Genomic DNA, 10455 nt, shown 5'->3' with positions numbered 1-10455 from the left:
GCTGTCCAAGATTTCTTCACTTCTGGTCGACTTCTTCGGCAGGTTAATCACTCCATTATCACTTTGGTCCCTAAATCGGCTAATGTTACATCTCCATCTGATTTCAGGCCCATCTCTTGCTGCAATGTCATTTATAAGGTCATTGCAAAACTTTTGGCTGGTCGTCTGGCTTGTACACTCCCAACCATTATCAGCCCTTTACAAAATGCCTTCCTGGGTGGACAGTTTATGAGTGATAACATTAATCTTGTACAGGAGCTTCTCAGACAATATGGCAGAAAACGTTCCTCCCCGCGCTGCCTGTTGAAAGTGGACTTCAGGAAAGCATTTGATTCTGTTCACTGGGTTTTTCTAGAGCAGCTCCTCCTGCAGCTTGGGTTTCCAGGCCGGTTTGTTTCTCTTCTCATGCAATGTGTCTCCACAGTCTCTTATTCTGTTGCTGTGAATGGTGATCTTCATGGATTCTTTATGGGTAAAAGTGGTGTTAGACAGGGAGATCCTTTATCCCCTTATCTTTTCATCTGTTGTATGGAATACTTTTCCAGAATGCTAACACTAGCCTCTCAACAGCCTGGATTTCGGTTTCATCCCAAATGCCAGTCTCATCGGCTTACTCACCTTGCTTTTGTTGATGACATCCTCCTTCTCTCACGTGGTGATGCAACTTCGGTTAGATGGCTTCTTCAGCAGCTTCACCTCTTTGGACAAACTTCAGGGCTGGTAATCTTCTTTGGTGGAGTCAGGGATGCTCACAAACATACCATCCTCACTGAATCAGGATTCAAGGAAGGGATTTTCCCTTTCACTTACTTAGGGGTTCCCTTGAGTCCTCACCGGCTATTGGCTAGTCAGTTTTCTCCTCTTCTGAATGCCTTGGAATTAACAGTTCAAGGCTGGATTGGCAAACATCTCTCATATGCAGGTCGTCTTGAACTTGTTCGATCAGTGCTATTTGGGAAAGTTCAATTATGGCTCAACATTTTTCCTATGCCTGAGGTGGTTCTTCATCGCCTCACCAGTATCTGCAGGAATTTTTTATGGGCGGGGAACATAGGGAGAAATGGCTCAGCCCTGGTTGCATGGAAATTTCTCTGCCTGCCTAAAGTTGAAGGAGGTCTGGGTCTCTTTGACTTTAAAGCTCGTAACAGAAGTTTCCTTACCAATGGCTATTAAGCATATATATTTGTTAATATATTTGTTAATATCTGCAGGTACACACAAAGAAACACAAACGATAACATCCAGAAGGAAAGATTAACAAGACAAAACAAAAGCTCACCACCCTCTTTATAACCCTCTCACCATCCAGAAGAAATTACCTTGCTCGTCGTCCTCGATTTCCTATGATCACTACTGATCGTCTCTTATTGTTAGTGTTTTGTTTGTTATTAATTTGTGAAAAATGGGGGAATAATATGAAATTTATTTGGAGAAAAATTAAAAGATGCATAGAGAGAGTGGATGAGATAGAAGCTGCAGAGAGGTGATGGAGGGAACAGGTAGAGATGTTATTAATATAGGTAGGTTATTAATTAGTGCTCTCTTAATGTTATTGTGAATAAAAAATGGAAAATAATATATAAAATAATACATAGTCAAGGGAGAAGGTGGGAGAAGGCTGCTAATGGAAAAGCTAGAAAGATAGTGATAACTACAGTAAAATAGAAGTGATGGAATGCAAATTAATAAATATAAAAAATTATATAAAATAAAAGGTTGTGATATTGTTTTATGTATTTGATAATGCATTGCAAGATATTTTTATATAAAAAAATTAATTAAAAAAATTAATATTTTTTTAATTTTTAATATTAACATATAAAAATTATATAAAAAATTCCTAAAAAATATATATATATAAAAATTTGAATTACAGTGTCAAACACTTTAACCAGTACCACATAAGGTAGTATGAAAGACTCGCATACACGTGTGCGTGCTCTGTCGGATTCTAAGCATATCGTATTTAGCTTCAACTAGATAGATATAAATGGGGTTCAACAAATAAATGTCATTTTCACGTGGTTTTGCTCCTTCTTGATCCCTGAGCTTAACTGGTCTCTATCTGTCTCTGAACCCTGATGTAAACAGACATCCTATACTACGAGCATAGATTCACGCTGAGCTATATGTGTTGCTTTTCCGGATTTGTCTCTCAAGACCTATTCGAGTAGACTAGTAAGCCTTGCAACTTCTTCTTTAAGATTGTCCACCTCTTTTTGGTGTTGGGCTTCCAACTAGGCTTTTTCTTCGTTTTCCATTTGTCTTTTCTCAAATGATTGTTATAGGTGGGTTTCAATGGGGAACCTATATTTCAACGTGCTAAATGTAAATCATGCAATTTATGCAAAAATGTTGATTAAAAAAATGCGTATGAAATGCAAACTTTCCCTTCACGGGGTGACAACCTAGTAGGAAGATCCTAATTGTTGAGTGCATCAAGGGGTTGGTCATTATCTAGTTTCAAAAGGTCTCTCACATGCTCAGTGATCGTCCTTGAAAGGTCGATATGAGGCTTACAAGTAGTGTAAAGATAGAGGCCCTGAGTAATATCAGTTTGGCATATCAATCACTTCCAAGTAAACAATCAAGCGAGAGTTGGATAGTTTCACGAGTCTTACCCAAGCTAAAGTCATTGGGTTACCGTTACTCCCCCACTTATCCTAGGTTGTAAAGTGTGTGCTCTAAAAGTGATGCATGACAACATAAACAAGGATGCATGCTAAAACAGTACATGCAGGAAAAATAAACAAATAAACACAACAAACAAAATAGCAATAATAAGACAAAAGACAAAGCTTAATCCTAAGGTCCCTAGTGGAGTCGTCATTCTGTCGCACCCGACATCGCGGTGGCCTTAAAATTTTTCTTGATTATGGAAAAAAAACAGATTTCTAGCATCTTGTTTTTTTAGGAAAAATGTCTTATTTAAGGAGTCGCCACCTAGTATTATGGTCACTAGAAAACCTGACTGGTCAATAGAGATTATATGGTACGAGACTGGTTACGTAAAAAGAAAGATATTATCACCTCTTAAACGTTTTGCCTGAGGCAGACTGCATTGCTGGTTTTGTCGTAAATTGCTAAACATTTATTCGCTTATACTATGATGATTTGTTTATAATATTCCTGACTCTGGTGTCAATGAATATTCGATCTCGAATATTTTCAACTCTGGCGTTGGTAAAGATTCCACCATGAATAATTTCAACTCTGGCGTAAAATTCATAAATACAAAAAAATCAGTATATTTTTTTTTATTTCCGATTCTGATATCAATTAATAAATTGATAAAAATATATTTTTTCTAATACATATAAATTCTACACTTTTTATTTTTTTATTTTTATTTTTTTATTTTTTTAGGGCTGCCCAGTTCAGCCCAGGGCTAGGCCCGGCTAGGCTAATTCAGATGCACGCGTGAAGCAATTTCACGTGTGCATCAACTGTGCGAAGGTAAATTACCTTCGCACAGTTCTTGCAACTGAACAATTTAAAACAACAGTGAATGGAAGAGAACGGCTTACCTGCTTCTGGAGATGGCGAGGAGGCTTACAGCGCAGTGGTTTTACTCTCGTCTGCGTATGACTTTCCCTTCTGTTTTCCTTTTGTTTCTGTGATGATGAAGGTGACGGCTTTCTGTTTAGGTTCTTCTTTTTCTGATTTGCAGGAGGCGATCAAGAAGACGGTGACATTAACGTTGGTCTTCTGGGTTTTCTGCTTGAGTTTGTCTCTGTTTTTCTCTGTGTGCTCTCTTTTTTTCTGTTTTTCTGGGTTTCCTTTTTTCTGCTCCTTGATTTTTTCTCCCCACATCTTGGCCTCAACAACTGCTCGTTCTCTATCTAAATCCCTGTTTAACATCTTAGCAGTTTCTCTTGGTGAGTCCTCTTTCTCGGACCCATCCAAGTCCCATCTGCGTCCCGATCCTCCACCTTCCTCATTCCTTGATAACTGTCCACCTCTCTCATCTCTCTGTCTTTTTTAATCCCTGTCCCCTGAACCTCTGTGGCCATGACCATTAGGTTCATAAGCCTGGTTCGCTAAATAAGAAAGTGCGGTGACCACATCCCCAATGAGAGGACGCGCAGCAGCCTGCTCCTGGATGCACATGGATGCCACAGCTAGAGCCTGGTAGAGTCCTCTCATTGGATAACGTCCCTGCAGTTGTGGATCTGCCAATTTTGAGAATTTCCTGCGATCATTGAATAATGGCCGTGCCCATGCGACAAAGTTCTGTTCTCCGTGTGGTTGAGTGCTGTCAATTGCTTTACGACCAGTTATCAGCTCTAAGAACACTACCCCCAAAACTGTAGACGTCAGATTTTACAGTCAATTGTCCCGTCATGGCATACTCAGGAGCACAGTAACCATAAGTGCCCATAACCCTAGTGGAAACATGTGACTTGTCCCCAGTGGGGCCAAGCTTTGCAAGCCCAAAATCAGAAAGCTTTTGATGCCTTCCAGTTTGATGCCTTCCGAGAATAATAAGCAGCTATATCTTTAAGCATCGCTGCTTCAAAGTCATTTTCATAGTAATCCATCTGTCCCATTCCAATTTCAACAAATATATCTAAAACATTCTTCAATAAAGCTCGGTCAATCTGCTCTCCTTCACGCTCTTGATCAATCTGATTAGGAAAATCATGCTAACTAACTTGTCCATGGGTTAAAAAAAAAAGCAAACTATACATTTAGGAGAAACAATATGACCCTACCAGAGAAATTACAGCATCCCTCACTTTCCCATTCAGTTCCTGGTACACCTGGAGTCAAAGGACATGATCCATAAAGTTACATTATGATGTATCTTTTTGAAAGGGGATCATCAAGTTAGCAAACATAATAAAATGTAGTTTCAATTGGGACAATGGCTCAAGAAGCAATGGAAAGAAAACATTTCCTTTGTCAACACAGAATACAGAAAAAAACATACAATAGCACTCAGCCATGACATACCAGATCACGGAAGCAAGTAAGTCCAACTTCATTAAATGGTGGAAGTGACCTCCGGGCAATGAAATAGCGGTCAAGGTAATGGAAGAAACGAGAAAGCCACCTAACCATGACTTTATGGTTTGCCCACCTTTTAACTAGCTCTCTTAACATAAATTCATCATGCTTCTCCCTCAACGATGGCAATACCTGAACCAGAAAAAAAAAAATTAATTGGTGAGAGATTGAGAGGAACTCATTGGCAAAAACACAGCAGATTATTACATCTTTAATATAATCAAAGGAAAAATAAGACCAATCCATTATACATCTACATGTATTGTGTTGACGTAAACAATAACCAGTGGTGGTAACGGAGGTTGAAAAGGTATTATCATCTGGTAAAGGAAGGTTCCATAAACATTTTAGTAATCCATATGGAGGAATCTTACGTTTGAAACAGAAGGAAGGCCAAAAGAATAGAAGGGGGACATCATTATGGTGTTCAAAATGTGCATAAGAAGATTTCTCACTCTCCCAACCTACCTACCTAATGTCCATAACACATCATTATCCCCTTTTGAAAAGGGAGTTTATTTTGCTCAAGAGTATCAAAAGATGGAAAAGCGTAATATGTGTTTTTGGTAAGGGATAGAAAGTTCAGATGACCTTCTCAAAGTAAGGGTATTACATCAACCTGGCTCACTTTTGAATCAAATCCAAAACTGATTCCCATGAACGCATGAGACCCACCCAACCCCACAACTAGCCAGGGGGGTTGAATTTAAGATGCCTGATTTCTGAGCCACTGCCTCACCTGCGTTTTTCTAGTCCATGATCATGAAAAACATCACAGTTTCAAGAAGCAGTTATGTTTTCCAACCATGTCATTCAGCATGAAATAACATAAAAGACACGGTTGATTCACCAAGATATTTCAACTCCAGCAATAGGAGATGCTATCAATAATTGGTAGACTACACTAGCATTTAAAAATAAATATTTCCTTAAAAACCATCCATTAAAAACCATAAATAGCAACTTCTCAACCCCCAGGCCATATGGTATTTGACATGAAAGCATATGCCGAGCGAACAAAGTTTTCAAATCTGTAAAACTAGACTTGTAGTTTCTTGGTCAAGAGGCAGACAACAGAAACAAGTAGACATTTCTTCTTGGTGAGAATTTAAGTTTGATTCTAAACATGAAGAACAAATTTAGGTCTTTGAGTCAGGAATATAATACAATTGAGTTTGCATCAAATGGACTTCTGTAGCTCAAGTATTCAAGTCGAAATGGCCGAAGGTCAATAGTGACAGAATATGAGATTTGACTTTGAAAGCTGCGATTTCCATGCTTTTTTTTTCCATGTATATATAGAAAGGTATGGATATTATCTTCCTAATGCCATTGGAATCACTTCGTTTCGACCTCTAGAGCTCAAGCTCTGCACAAAACATCGATCAAAGGTAAAATCTGTCAATTATCTCCAATTTACTTCTTTTTGAATCTTACATCCAAAAGTGTCTTCAAAACATAAAACAAAGAATATCAAGAAATTTTATATATAAAACATAGGCAAAATACTGGGTAAATGTGGGTAAAACTATCAAATAATAAGGTTGTATCAAATACGCCCACACTTAGCTCTTGCTCGTCCTCAAGAAATGAGAGATGAAATCAAACTTAAATTAAATAAGTAAAATAACTATGACTAATCTCTTAATCTCCCATCAATGTCCAAGAGTACAAGCATTATAAACAAGAATACAATCAAGAAGGATAAAAAATATAAATTTTTATGAATTTATTTACATGCGCACTTCAAAACTCAATTAATTATTGGGAATGAAATCTATGTCATGCCAAAGTGATAGGTCCTCTCATTGATATACACTCCAACACTCACGTGTTTAAGGCTTAGGTATTTAAATTTCTCAAATTCATTCAATGAATATGTTCTATCATAAACTTGCTTTTCAATCTCATTTCCATTACTAAAATATTACAAGCAATGCATGAATCAAGAGGTCTTACTTTTTGTTGTAATGGGGCTAAGGTTAAGGTGAGGTGAATGAAAGGAAAGGAAAAGGCTAAAACCAAAGGAAGCAGAGCATTAAAAAAAAATTCTTTTAAAACAAGATATCTCATCAAAGCACACAAATTTTTCATTTTTAAGCACTAATGCTTAAGTTCTTTTGATTTCAAGCTCCATCAAAGGAAAATCGGTGGAGTTTGAGCATCTTAGCAGTGAGTCATTCTGTTTGAGCAACAATATGGGCTGCCGGAGCTTCAACTCGTTTGTTTAAAATCACTTCAAATTCTGGAGTTTGAGTGCTCAAAACTAATTGCGAGTATCCAATAGTTAAAACACTGTGAGCCATTCGTAAGTCCTCAATCGTAGTATTAGAGAGACAGCACACCCGATTTCTATCAGGTTTGGACGATCTTGTCTCCAACCACAAATCTGGATCAAGATCCTGACGGGTCAAAGGATTATCCCCGTATCTCTCATTCAACCAATTGTTATATGTATCTTAAAAAAAAAGTCAGCATTCTTGTTTCTTTCGATAAATTCAGAATATTTTTTTTTTATGATGGAGAAATACCTTGTTTAGAACTAATAAATTTCAATACCTAAAAAATACTTTAACCCTCTAAATCCTTCGTATCAAATTTAGAATTAGAAGTAAACTTTAAGTGTGTGTGTGTCTATATTATATTATTTATTATAGTATTATTTAAACTGTCTTTAATTATTTAAAGGGATGTTTTAAATTTCCTGGTAAAAGATAACTACTTTCTTTTTAACTATGAATAAAAACTATTATAATGATAATACCTGTGTTTCTAGCACAAACGTATTTTTGAGTTATTTTATTGTATTTAATTAAAAAAAACAACCAACTTGATAAAAAATCAAACGGGGGATCAAATTTTTTTAAAAAATAATAATCTCTGACTTATATTGGTTAAAGGTGTTTGAGAGTGTGGTAGCGGTTGCTTTTCAAAGTGTTTTTCGTTTGGAAATGTATTAAAGTAATGTTTTTTTTAAAAATATTTTTGATATCAGCAAATCAAAATAATCTGAAAACATAAAAAATATTAATTTAAAATAAAAAAATAAAAAAAATTTACTTTTTAAAAAAAAATACTTTTAAATACAAAAATAAACAGTCTGTAACGTGCAAATTACAGTGTGCATTGCTAAAACATGCATCCTGTGGAATAGTATCGATCGATAACATGCCTGGATTCGGAGCATTGGCAGCAACATGCATGCCGTTTCGACAATGTAGCGTGCAAATACCAATTTGATTATTGGCCAGTGCAATTCATCATCAAGCCTTTAAAGAACTTAATTTAATATAATTTGTGATTTATATTTTATTATTCTTAAATATTACATTATATATTTTTTCTATAGAATATGTCCAATTATTATAGTTAGACATGGCCGCCTAATGTGCAATTTTGATCTTGTTGTTTTCTTTACCTTTTATTTAAAGCAAATGTTATTTCTAATGTGGGGCTTAATTGTACGTTTCATATGCTCATGGGCTCTGTCACGGGGTAATTTTTCGCTACGCGAATAAACCTATGCGACGGTCTAGTCCCTCGCCAATTCCACTCGTGTTTGCTTAGTAACTAAGCAAGCGGAATACACAAGTAAGAATAAGAATCAAAGTGCACAACAAGCTTTACAGGAACTATTTCCCAACCTTTATTGATCTCGTACACAAAGCAAATATACACAAATCCGTATGTGTGCAATGCACAAAGATTGCATGCTACACCAAGCTATCTCTAACTAGTGTTCTACATATTCTTGCATGCCCCTACATGTTGAACATTCCCCACGCATGCTGCTACATGCCCATACATGCCGCCCCCTCAACCAAAAGCTACAACAAGTATTTATAGACAAGCATTTACAAGGTACACCCCCCATTCCTACTTTTAAGGAAGTAGTGGGACACTATCTCACCCATGTGCACCCATGAACATAGTGGCCCCATTATCTACCAAGTAATGGGAAGTTTCCCCACCATGATCCCCCATGATCTTTAGTGGGTTGAGAGCAACCCCTGGTCAGCCCCCATGTTCAGCCCCCATGATCCCATGATCTTGGATATCCATAACTGCCACTACCCACGTTCTGCATGCCCACCTGGCAGCCCCTTCTACCAGCTCTTGCTGCGTCATCTATTGAGTCACTCACATGCCTTGGACAGTCCTTCGTCCAAGTTTCAGATCGTGCCAAGTCGAACCAACGACTTGCACAAGCCGTTGCGCGATGCCGAATTCGCATCTGCGTGCAGGCTGCCAATTCCTGCGCTGCCGAATTCGCATCTGCGTGCAAGCTGCCAATGTCTTCGCTGTCGAATTCCGCAACAGCCCTAGTTCTCATCAGCCTATCCCCCTAACGCGTTTTGCTGCCTGGCTTGGACATTCCATCGTCCAGCCCATGTTCGTCAACAATATGCGCTGCCGATTTTCCTTTGACGAACCTACAGCTGCACAAATCTGCGCTGCTGATTTATGCCCCTGTTGGCATGGCTGCCAGCACCCCTAGACACTGTTTTGGACAGCCTGTCGAAGTGTGCACCTCGTGCACATTTGACACTGTTACAGGCTCCCTCTAAAAAATTAGGAAATAAAAGAAAAATACAAATTGAAATTTAATTATTTATTTTCAAATAATAATCGTCATTAGCCTTAAACTTTTCGTTGTTTAGCAATATAATTTACCAAAGCATCATAAAACACTTTGTTGAATCTCGCGACTTCCAAAAAAGCATCAAAGTCAAGTGCATGTTCTTTTCTTTTTTTTAATGGCTCGTCAGCTTCTTCTTCTTTTTTTTACATTTTAGAATAAAATATTCTTCAAATAAAATTATTAAAATAGTATTTAAAAACATTATCTGATAATGCCATGGTTTCCAAACAGAATGAGAGATTTTTTTATATATAGTAATATCAATAATTATTTTTTTTATAATATAAAATGTTATTATAAAATAAATAAATGAATAAGATACTGTAGAAAATTTATGTTAAATGTTTAACTATAACATGAAAATATATATCTTCAATTATGATATGTATTGATGTAATTAATATTCTCCATATTCAACAGAATAGGTGAAACAAAAGTTGTCACTAATGTGCTTTCTCAAAAACCTGTTGGGTTCCCAAAACTCATACACGCAGAGAAAATAATAAATTTAAAATAATATTCTGGAGTCTTTAGGATCTCATTAGAAAAATCTAAAGTTGTTTAGAAATTTATTACCCGAAGATCTAATCTTCTCTAGCTTTGAATAATTCTTTAGAGGCCAAGTTGTTGCAAACCACAAGCTGTCCAATTGTCTAGCTTCCAATGGTAATCCACGTGAATCATCGATGAGAAATCTTTTAAATCTCTATTTAGAAGAGAGAAATTGGTTTATGGGTTTTCTCTATTCTTTTGATAAAGTACACCATCAGGTATTAAACACAATACTATATATGGTTCTGAGT

General features: G+C 36.8%; 1 pseudogene; it reads right to left on the bottom strand.

Annotated features, from left to right (window-relative positions):
- Nucleotides 1–1866: 1866 nt before the first annotated feature.
- Nucleotides 1867–9244, bottom strand: LOC18101763 (receptor-like kinase LIP1; annotated as a pseudogene).
- Nucleotides 9245–10455: the final 1211 nt, after the last annotated feature.

The sequence above is a fragment of the Populus trichocarpa genome, chromosome 8 (assembly GCF_000002775.5).
Source record: "Populus trichocarpa isolate Nisqually-1 chromosome 8, P.trichocarpa_v4.1, whole genome shotgun sequence".
Classification (NCBI taxonomy): domain Eukaryota; kingdom Viridiplantae; phylum Streptophyta; class Magnoliopsida; order Malpighiales; family Salicaceae; genus Populus; species Populus trichocarpa.
This window is presented reverse-complemented; position numbering and strand designations above follow the sequence as displayed.